The sequence below is a fragment of the Gorilla gorilla genome, chromosome X (assembly GCF_029281585.2).
Source record: "Gorilla gorilla gorilla isolate KB3781 chromosome X, NHGRI_mGorGor1-v2.1_pri, whole genome shotgun sequence".
Lineage (NCBI taxonomy): Eukaryota > Metazoa > Chordata > Mammalia > Primates > Hominidae > Gorilla > Gorilla gorilla.
Window position 1 is genome coordinate 125,731,278 of NC_073247.2, and position 11,621 is coordinate 125,742,898.

General features: G+C 35.4%; 1 non-coding gene across 1 annotated transcript; it reads left to right on the top strand.

Moving 5' to 3' along the window:
* The first annotated feature begins 2,598 nt into the window (after positions 1-2,598).
* LOC115932584 (U1 spliceosomal RNA) lies at positions 2,599-2,764 on the top strand. The gene has a single exon (XR_004068846.2). It is a non-coding gene; the product is annotated as a U1 spliceosomal RNA (small nuclear RNA).
* Positions 2,765-11,621: the final 8,857 nt, after the last annotated feature.

Genomic DNA, 11,621 nt, shown 5'->3' on the forward strand with positions numbered 1-11,621 from the left:
CATCTAGGAGCCAGAAAGCATGCCTTCTCCATACACCCAATCTTCCAGATCCTTGATCTTGGGCTTCCCAGCCTTCAGAACTGTGAGAAATAAATTTACTTTATTTATAAGCCATCAAATCTACAGTATTTTGTTATAGCAGCCCAAGCAGACTAAGATGATTGTTATGGTTTTTCTTTCAGTTACCATTTTAGCAAAAACAAGAACTCATTCATCCAGAGTTGGCAATGCCCTTTGACCATGAAGTTAATAAAGTGACCAAAAAATTAATTGTCCAAACTTGGAAGCTTTCAAGAGTGAAAAGTAGGTGCTATTACTAGTTAAGGTGGAAGGGCAGGCATAATTTAGATCTATTGTAGGCAAGCTGAGACATATGGCTATCCTAGCTGTTGTGAAACTACCACTGTCCACCTGGTGGCAGTTTACCTTTAATTGAAGTCAAAGAATTCAGGAGAAAATAAACTTCTGATCTTGGAAGCTCCCTCCTAAAACATGATTTTTAAAATCACAATCTACTTCTTAAGTGGGAGTCAGATGCTTTATTTTTAGGCATCTGGGGATACATAGCTTACTATGTAAAAACAAGTAAAGAAAATAATTCTGATTTATGAAAAACAATTTGAAAATTACATTCTAGAAATAGACATTTTAAAAATGTATAATCACTATTTCATAAATTACTGATGTTAGCAAACATGGATTCTAAGAGTGTTTCCCAATAAGACTTGAAATGTGTAAATCCTGTTAAGGCTCATCTTAGCGCTCCAATAACTTGATTTCATTAACCAATGTGTAACTATTATCTTCCTACATTTTTGTCAGTCTCTTTCCAGTCTTTAGTTAGGCTTATTCATTAATTACATTAATTATACAGAGGACCTCCTCCAACCCCAATATATACTCAAAATCCCTATCATGATGTGCTATATTTTTAAAATATATAACTGAACCATAATCAGAGGGGCCAAAATTCAAATATTCTCTACCTTAAAAACCTGACCAAAACTCTGTGACAAGTCTTCAATATTGAGGGCTATAGGTGTTTTTCTTTTTCTTTTTCCAAGCAGCATTGTGAATATATTCGTAAGGATTTGAATTGTGATTTCTTGATAAGGAATCAAGACATTGCTGTTGTTCTTGTCATTTGAAGATTTTTCCATCAAGTGTAACATGAACAGCAAATGGACTATTACCCTAATCTTCACATTTCCACTTGATAAGTTCACATGTGACCATTCTGATGTGTTTTATAGTATACCATCAAGAAGATCCAGTAAAGCAGGTTCACAGCTTCAAAAGCTTTCAAAGTTTTTTAATGTCTGTTAGTTATGAGTGAATTTGCCCAAACGAATAAACTTAACTATTAAACCACATACATAGCACCACTAATAAAAAAAACTCGGGCCGGGCACGGTGGCTCACGTCTGTAATCCCAGCACTTTGGGAGGCTGAGGCGGGTGGATCATGAGGTCAGGAGTTCAAGACCAGCCTGGCCAAGATGGTAAAACCCCGTCTCTACTAAAAAATACCAAAAAATTAGCTGGGCGCGGTGGTGGGCACCTGTAATCCCAGCTACTCGGGAGACTGAGGCAGAGAACTGCTTAAACCCAGGAGGCGGAGGATGCAGTGAGCTGAGATCACGCCACTGCACTACAGCCTGGGCAACAGAGTGAGACCCCGTCTCAAAAAAATAATAATAATAAAAATAAATAAATAAGACTTGTCCAACTTAAGTAGACAGTCACATTATTAGAAAATTATTTTCCTCACAAGAAGCTTTTTTTTTAGTTTAAAACCTATTAGTCTTCTATTTCTTACTTTTAAAACATCTATTTTTTATTTTACTTTTCATTATTTTTATGAAATGAATGTTAACCTATTTTTGGACTCTTACTTTTTAGAAGAGTATGCTATGACTTGAGCTTTTTAGTAATATTGTCATCTATGGAAACCTATGAACATTGCTTTAACTGGTGGTTATAAAATTAATGCAATTTCTAACATTTCTCCATACTCCTGAGTAATTCTGGGAATTGTCCTTCCAAAGAAATCTTTGTATTTCTAGATTGAGATGAGAGAAAAAGTATATGGGTAATTCTACAAACTTTTCCTATGCATGTACATATCTAGCCAAGCATACCAACCTAAATCATTAAAGCCATCAGCATCTTGGAGAAGGATGGACAAGCTTGAAGGGAAGCTATTCAGCAGGAGGGAGTTAACAATAAAATAAGTTGTTTCAACCAAAATTCAAATAGATATGGAGGTTATATTTTGAAATGAGTGGATTTTCACAACTGAAGTGTGAGTTTGTGTTTGTGCGTGTGCTGTGACTCTTTGATGTGTGGTGGAAGATTTCTGGGAACTAATTTTAGTTCCTGAGTTCTAATTCTAGTTGAGTCTGAGATCACCACAGGTAGTGTCACTATTTTGAGCAATTGTACAATTTCTTTACATTATCCCCAAAAGGCCTATGCCCACATAGGTACACAGGAGTGCTAATCAATGTAGTGAGTAGGTAAAAACCCCGTTTTTGTCTTTTGTAAGTTTAAACTGTTTTCTGTCCCCTAAAGAGAAACCCTTAAATAAAAATGATGAATTCTTATATGTCAGGGGTAGTGCCATGATCATTAAGGTGGTTCTCCCAGCGCCAAGGCTCATCTATTCCATTCCAGATGTGCTGACCTCCTGAGATTTCACCAAATGTGGGAAACTTGATTGCATAATTTATGGTGGTGGTGAACTGTGTTCACTCTTTCTTCAGTTCAAAAAACAAAACAAAACAAAACAAATGGCCTTTTATTTCCTAGTGACTGAACTCTTTTAACATTTGATTAATGTCCATTTCAAAAATGGCTATATTCAACCTCAGCTCAACATTATAAAACTGGGATTATACAGACAAAGCCTAAATCATATAAAGAGAAAATCAGCTAGAGATGTCTATCCATTTGGGTACTTGAACATGTCAAAAGCAACTTGAAATTTTAGCTAACTTTTGTAAACCTATCGGGCTTACACACCAATTAGTATCCAAGGACACATAAAACTGTGAAGGCTTACAAGGTGCTCTTTCCAAAAAGAGAAGCCCTTTCAAGGACACTTGAAGGGAATTCCTTCCCTGAACAATGGCCATTCTCCCTTGGCAAGGGAATTTGTCAGGTGCCTGAGTTGTAGTAACAGCATAGGATCAAGAAGCAGGCAGCTCTTCTAAAGGCTCTGCAGAACAGCCCCCTGAAACAATCAATCAGCAATCAACCAACTGGCCTTCCTAGGGTTCCTATCCTGTTTCAGGATCTAATAGTTTAAAAATGAGTGGGAATTTGGAAGTTAGAAATTGAATAGTTTTTATAATAACTCAAAGGTCAGCCTTGGCAAGGTTACTTAGAACGAACCCATCCATTTTCTCACTGGCACATTTCATAAAAACAAACAAATAAATTTGAATGGTACATTCCCATTAAAGGTAACTTTGCTTCAAGACCCTTTTCCAGAGCACACATCATTCAGTGATTAGTCACACAGTAGTGTTACCAATTAAAAAAAAAAAATTGGAGGCAAGATTAGATTAAGGTCCTAAATCTCAAATGATTACAGTGACCTATACACTGCTACATAATTTTTTAATTAATTTTTTAAAACAGTAAAAACTTGAATACGTGTTACAATTAATATGGTATCTCTCTGGTGTTTTTAAATAACAAATCTGGATAGGTTAATCAAAGCCGAACTTTGCTGGAGCTCTAAACATGAGTTTATTTTGATTTTTAGGTAGCTCAGCATTGGATTTTAGATAAGATTTCCAGAATCAATCAGAAATATCCTGCTGGGTCATTCTTCCAAATTAGGCTTACTGGAGTGCACACCATGGTCAGATTTCAGAAAACTGACTCAACAATCACAAAACTCCTGAAATCTTTTGGGAGCCTCTGTAATTTTTTGTCTATAATAGGGGCTTAATAATCATTTCGTGTATTTCTTTTTTACTTTTGAAAATGTAGTATTTGTTGGTCAGTGGTTGGATGCCAAGAAATTATGTTCAGCCAAAGTGGTCAATGGAATAGAGGTTTAGAATTTAAAAGTTTTTCTACTCTGCATACATGTTTTTAATCTGCTAAGCAAACCTTAATTTTGGTGCACATATTTATTTCTCAGAGGTGGACACTAATCATAGTGCCTTTTAACAGTGTTAGTTTAGTCTACACGCAAAATCAAAACTAGCAGCCCCTTGAGGAATTTTGTTACTGAAATGCCAAGAGTTCTGTCTCGGTCCTGCTGCTTGCTACAAAGAAAACCAATCACTGAGACAATGAGTATTGCCAAGGAAGAAGCCCTTAATTGGGTGGGCAGCTGAGGTGATGGGAGATCAGTCTCAAATCCATCTCCCTGACCGACTAAAATCATGAATTTATATAGCAGTGAAGAAATGTAACTACATGCAGGAAAGAAGGAATTAGGGACGGGTGAGGAAGAGGAGTTGGTCAACAGGAAACAGGTGGTCAGCTGGCAATCATGATGGGTTAGAGGTCTGGCATCTCATTGTCCAGATGTGGTGATTTGGTGAATTTCAATTCTTTGATACTATCTGGGAGGCCTGATGGTTGGTTTCCTGAGAAAGGAACTCAGATAAGACAAATGTAACTTTCTCAAGTTTTAAGAATGTGAGGACAATTTCTATGTTTATTCAAAAGAGACCATAAACGTCAGTTCTATGGGACAACTGGGCCAATTTCAATTTCAGTCCAAATTCAAGTTACTCAAGGTAAAACAAATAATCTGGCAAATAAATAGCTGCTTCAAGAATCAATCATTTGGTTGATTTTTTTTTTTCTTTTTGTCTTGCCACCTACACAGATACTTTTAGACGGTATGGTGTAAATGCAGCTTTTGGGGGGACAAGAGGCATAGGTAAAACAGTGTTAAAAATACAAGCCTATGAAAACCTTAAAGTTCAGAAAAAGAATTATGATGAGGCAGTACTCAAATTGTCATTAACAAAGAAGGAAAATTAACATTCATTAACAACTAGTTTCCAGGTACCTTGCTATGCTTTATTAATTTTTAAAAAATTTCCTCTTTACATAAAGTTGATATCATTATGACATATTACAGATGTGGAAATTGAGGCTTAGAGATCCTAAATAACTTGACTATTGCTAGTAAGGGGTGAATCCAAGATTGAAGTCCAGATAGTCAGACTCTAGAAACTCCTCCCTTTTTTAGACAGCATCCATAATGGTTAAGAGCTGTAGCTCTAGAGCCAGATTGCCTGGGTTCGAATCCCCTAATTTCAACTGTTTCATTTACTAGTTGTGTGACCGTAAGTAAGTGTGTTAATTCTCTGTGCCTCAATTTCCATACCTGTAAAATGAAATAATAATAATGCTTACCGCATAGGGTTGTTAAGAAGAATTAATGAGTTAAATGAGTAAATACGTAAAATGTTTAAAATAATCCTTGACACAAAGAAAGTACTAAATAAATGACAGCTACTGTTAGTATTTTTACTATGTCATACAGTTGACTGCCGTCAATAATGAGAGGCTGTTTGTATTTTAAACAGAGTAACTCATTTAAAAAAAAATACTGCCTACAAGGGTTTACAAATGAATGGCACCAAAAAAGTAAAACTAAAATCTCCTTGCCAATTTCATATAACAGTACTTTTCCCTGAGCATTTTTAAATATTGGAGTTTATCGGAATATCTAGCATATTATTTCCCTACCTTTTATAAGCCATGCCCCTTTGATAGATGTTTAAACATTTTAAATTGCCTTTAATGTTATTTGTAATTTCAAGATAAATTAAACATAAAGACTGAAAACAAATGAATATTGAAAAAAGTGGCTATATTTTCGAACTGCAAACACTTTCCACGTATTATTCCAGCATTTCAGAAACACTGATTTAGCAAACAGGACAATGTGTGCTGAGTGAACTTAGGCAAGTTATATAGTCTCAGTCACCTGCTGTAAAACAGGATAAACACACAGGTTTTACCTCCTTGCCAGATGTGCTGGGAATCAAATGAAACAGTAGATATTGAGACCCTTTCTGTTCCAGAAAGCCTGATCCAAAAAAGAGATGATTATTGTGGCTGGCAGCAAACTTGTCATCTTGTTGTTAGCAGCTCATTCATCTTTCGATAAAATAATCTGGATGTATTTCATTGTTCTCAAAGTCAAAGAAATACAAACCTTTTCTAGTCATTGCTAGCAAGTAATATTTCAATTTTAGAAAGGACAACTCTATGAAGAAAAACAACCATCGATCATTAATGAACATTAATTTTCATTTTCTGAATGCTTTCAGATCCAGGTCCACTGAAGCAATTTATAATTTCATGATATGACTGTTTTTAAGCATATCCAGTGCAGATACAGTCCTTTTAGTCCTTAAAATTCATGATATTGTGAGAAAAATATACTGTGAATTGTTGCATTTAATCTAAAGTGATATACACATCTTAGTGCACTTTTATGGTAATAACTAGAATGAATTAGAGACGCATTCAGAATGAATATATTCCTGGTCACTCATTGCGAAAAGATTGGTTAATATACCACATTCATTACTTGTGCAATCTCCTCTTAATGCTATATTTGCATGCAAACGACTTAGTTTTTCCTTCAGTTTAAATGAATTCTCTATTACAAATAAAGATCCAAATGTAAAACCATAAAATAAAGTTTGTGGGCCGCTTTTATTAAAAGTGGTCCTAAAAAATTAGGAGAAAGCCACTGGCAGTTTAGTCTCATTTTTATATTCTCATTGAAATTTTAGCAAGTTTTAGGCAAAATAGGCATTATTTCGTCTCATCTAGACTTGTTTTTTCTCAATAGTGATAATTGCTAGAAATAGAAATCATAAGGTCAGACTTAATTTTAGGGGAATGGGGTCAGGGTGGGTGAGTTGGGAGGGAAACAAAATAAAAGGAAGGGGTACAATGAAAATAAGTTGGGTGAGGAAGGCAAGGAAGGCGTTCTGCAAAAGTTTGTAGTTGCACAAATGTAGAAAAGTGGGATGTAAGTCACATACACACACACACCAAAAATAACTTGAACTTCATTCTTGTGAGTTTACTCCTCCTTCTTACCACCATTCCAAGTCCTTACCACACACACATTTCAGAGCATGTCTGTCCCTTTAATGCTAACTGTCATTCAGTTTAAAGCATAGATCAAATTTTGATTGACAGCGAAATGACTGCATTGCATCATTTTTAGATAGAGTAATTTTAATGCTTTGCCATAATGAAAGCAGGTTGAAATTCTCATGTCTTTCTTTGTCGTGTTTCCCAATAGTGTTAGTTTTAATTGCTTCAATTGATGTTTATCTGTCATTACAAATTCCAATAAACTGTGAGAATACCACAGAAATAATCTCAAAAGCAAAAGAACAAAAACAAAAAGTCATGCCAGAGATAATTTTTTATTTTTTAACTATCTCTAGAAAAGAGGAATGATAAACAAATTAATATTTTAATGAGGATTATAGGAAGAATGCCTAAATCACTGATTCAAGCTCTTCTAAAACCACTTTAGCAACTTCCATTTACTGATAAATACTTAAGGTGTAGATCTTCAAGAAATCTCAGATATAATCTATTCTAATCCATTCATTTTATAGATGAGAACACTGAAAACATTTCTAGTGGCAGATCTGGGAGCAGGGCGTATGTGTCATGTCACCAGTCCATTGGGTATTTCCACTCTTCCTTCCTTCTTTTTGGTGTATGTGTGTACGTGACTTACATCCCACTCTACATTGTAGTGCCACTACAAACTTTTCCAGAACTCCTTCCTTGCCCTCCTTATCCAACTTATTTTCACTGTACCCCTTCCTTCTATTTTGTTTCCCTCCCAACTCACCCACCCTGACCCCATTCCCCTAAAATTAAGTCTGACCTTATGATTTCTATTTCTAGCAATTATCACTATTGAGAAAAAACAAGTCTAGATGAGACAAAATAATATATAATAATAATATAGCTTAATCACAACCTTATTTTTACTAAAGCAGGCCCGCTGATTGCCAATAATTGGTTATCTCTTTTTAAAAACTGCATCTTGCTACATTGCTTAAACGCAACCCAGCTACGTTTCTTTTCAAAATTATATGATTTAGACTTTTCACTATATCAGAATTGCCTTCTTCCAAATTATTCTTAGTTACTGAAGTTTTAGCTGTAGTTGCATCTTAAAGCTTTGCTATTTTTCAAAGCAGAAATTTAGGACATAATGGTAAAGTTTTGTTTATATTTGCTGTCCTGGTATTTTTATCATCCCAAGATAGTTCATAGAGTCCATGCCATGGATATAAAGAAAAAAGGAAATTTAGCTAAGAAAAGTGATTTGTAGGCCGGGTGTGGTGGCTCACGCCTGTAATCCCAGCACTTTGGGAGGCCAAGACGGGTGGATCATCTGAGGTCAGGAGTTCGAGACCAGCCTGACCAACATGGGGAAACTCTGTCTCTACTAAAAATACAGAATTAGTCGGGCGTGGTGTAGCATGCCTGTAATCCCAGCTACTCAGGAAGGCTGAGGCAGGAGAATCGCTTGAACCTAGGAGGCAGAGGTTGCGGTGAGCCGAGATCACACCATTGCACTACAGCCTGGGCAACAAGAGCGAAACTCCGTCTCAAAAAAAAAAAAAAAAAAGAAAGAAAAATGATTTGTTGAAAAGTGTACTTGAAGACTTTTTAGATTGTGAAATCATTTTATAACCATTATCTGATTTATGGCACATGATTTTTAAAAAATTAGCCACCCTCAAAAGCACATTCATTCCTGTGCAACTCAAAATGTCAAAAAATACACGTGTAGAAAATCTTATTTATAAAAATGGAAAACTTCCCTGAATATTTGTTGGAGTCTTCTGTTTTGTTTTTGTTTTTTTTTAGTTTTTTTTTTTTTTAAAGCTTAGGATTACTTATATTCTAGTCAATGCATATGCTGGTCATCTCAGCGCTCATTTCAGTATCTCATGACATAGACATATAGTGTCCTCATGCCTGTTTTTCACTGTCTGACATGGAACATGCCCTTGTTCTTCTTTTCCCATCAAAGTGAATCATGTATGTGTTCCATTCTTTAGACACCTATTAAATGATTAACTGGCAGATCTGTAGATTAGTTTTTTGCATATACTCTATTTCATCTACTTTAAGATTACATTGTTTTTCTACATGCTAATGTCTCTGAAATAGGGCTGCATCCTGAAATTCTATGGCATCTTTTCATCAATTAAGTGTGACTTGTTTGTCATTTTCTACACAGCGAGATTTGTTCATCGCTGTTTATATGATCATCACAGCAATGTGTTATATGCTTTCTAGGTACTATATTACATGCATTCAGTTTAAAATGTCTCCAGAGAAACTATAATGTGATTCCTCATTGAAACAAAAGTTGTTATACATACAGGACGGTGCAGAAAAAGAGCAGGTACATGAGTTTGATGTTAGTGATTGTGGTAAACAGCATAATATCCCTCTTCCCTCAAAGATGTCCACATAGCCATCCTGGGAACCTGTGAATATGTTACCTTACCTGGGGAAGGAGAATTAAAATTGCTAATCAGATGGCTTTAAAATAGGGAGATTTTCCTGGATTGTTTGGGTGGGTCCAATGCAATCACATCACCAGAGTCTTTAAAAGTGGGAGAGGGAAGCAGGGGAGGAGTCAGAGTCGTGGGAGATATGACTACAAAAGAGAGAATCAGAGAGATGGCAGTGTGAATACATGGCCTGACATTGCTGGTTTTGAATGGAACCAGCTGGTTCCATTGCTGGTTTTGAATGAGCCAAGGAATGTGGACAGCCTCTAGAAGCCGGAAAAGGCAGGGAAACGGATTCTGTCATAGAGCCTCGCGAAGGAATGCGGCTCTGCTGACAACTTTATTTTAGCCCTTTGGGACACATTTAGGACTTCTGACTTCCATAACTATAAGACAATGAAGTTTGTGTTGTTTCTGGGCACTGATTTGGTAGTAATTTGTTACAGCAGCAATAGAACGGTAATACAATTATATTAGTGATTAGTGGAGAAAAGACTCTAATTTCTGATTTTCTGGCAAAGAATAAACCAAATATTTTATAAAAACTAAAAAGTAAAAGATACCTACATGTACTTGAACCTGCATTATATACCATTAAATTCTTACAGATATATGTGGAAAATGATTATTTACCATACAACTAGTAGTGCAACTAAAGGCAGAAGACAGAAGAAATTGCCAAGTCTTTGGGATCTGATAAAAGAAATCTCAAAGCAACAAGAGACTGGTGGACCAATTCAAATAACACATAGAACTATCATTAAGGCACTGAGTCATAGTATAATTTAAAATATTTGTTCTTTCTTAGGGATACATAAAATAATGGTGTGTCTTACAATTGATGTCACCTTTCATTCAATGAAATATGTTAATATTAATTAGTGTTTATATCATAAGAGTAAAGCTCATTGTGTAAATTTTGGACGGAAATATATAAATATATAAATAAGAAAAGCGAAATCTTCCGTAATTCCCCAGTATCAGTCAGGATAGTCCAATTTGTGTTATTATAACAAGCAACCCCCAAATCTCAATTGCTGAAGCAACAAAGATTTATGGCTTGCTCATACTACCTGTCCACTGTGGCAAGGCGAGCCTCTACTCATAATACCATTCAGATACTGAGGTTAATGGGGCACCACTGAGTTGAACATTATTGTTAGTCCTGTAAAAGTTCAATGAACCTCAAGCACGACAACATGAGAAAAGTATAACAAAGCACATCAAAATCAAATTGCTTAAAACCAGCAATGAAGAGAAAAATCTTAAAAGTAGCCAGGAGTTAATGAACAAACTTGGAGAGTTAACACTATCTTATTTTGAGATTCATTATATACTTATAGAGCAGTGTAATTGTAGCCTAAAAATAGGCAAGTAAATCAACAGAACAGAGTAGCAAGTTCAGAAAGAGATCCACAAGTGCATGGACAACTGATTTTTGACAAAGGTACACAGGCAAGTCAATGGGAAAAGGATAGTCTTTTCAACAAATGTTACTGCACAATGTGATATCAATATGCAAGAAAATAAACTGTGATAGATACCTTGCACCATATATAAAATTTAATTCAAAACGGGTCACTGGACTCAAATATACAATCTAAAATAACACTTGTAGAGAAAGGGACAGCAGTCTATGGCAGTAGACTGACTTTCTGTTTTTGTAAATAAAGTTTTTTTGGAAAACAACTCTACTCATTTGTTTGCATATCGTCTATAAGTGTTTCCATGCTATGACAGGGTTGAGTAGTTGTATTTCTAGGACAATTGAAAGAGAACAAGAGAGAGAAACAGATTATGCTTTATAGTAACTGGCATTGCCATAGCCTTTACAGAGGGTCTTGAATTACCGCCTTTGGAAGAAAGTGGCATAGTTAAAGTATTTAGCTTTCTGATTATTCTCAAAGAAATACTTCTAATCTAAACCATTACCATGTGTAGTCTTTGTGTCCCCATTCTTTTAAGTTACATAATTAGTAATTAATCAGTCTTTGATTTTATCACTGTGATTTTCCTGTACAAGGGTTTTAAGACTTATAAGTCTGGAAATCATATAATTTGG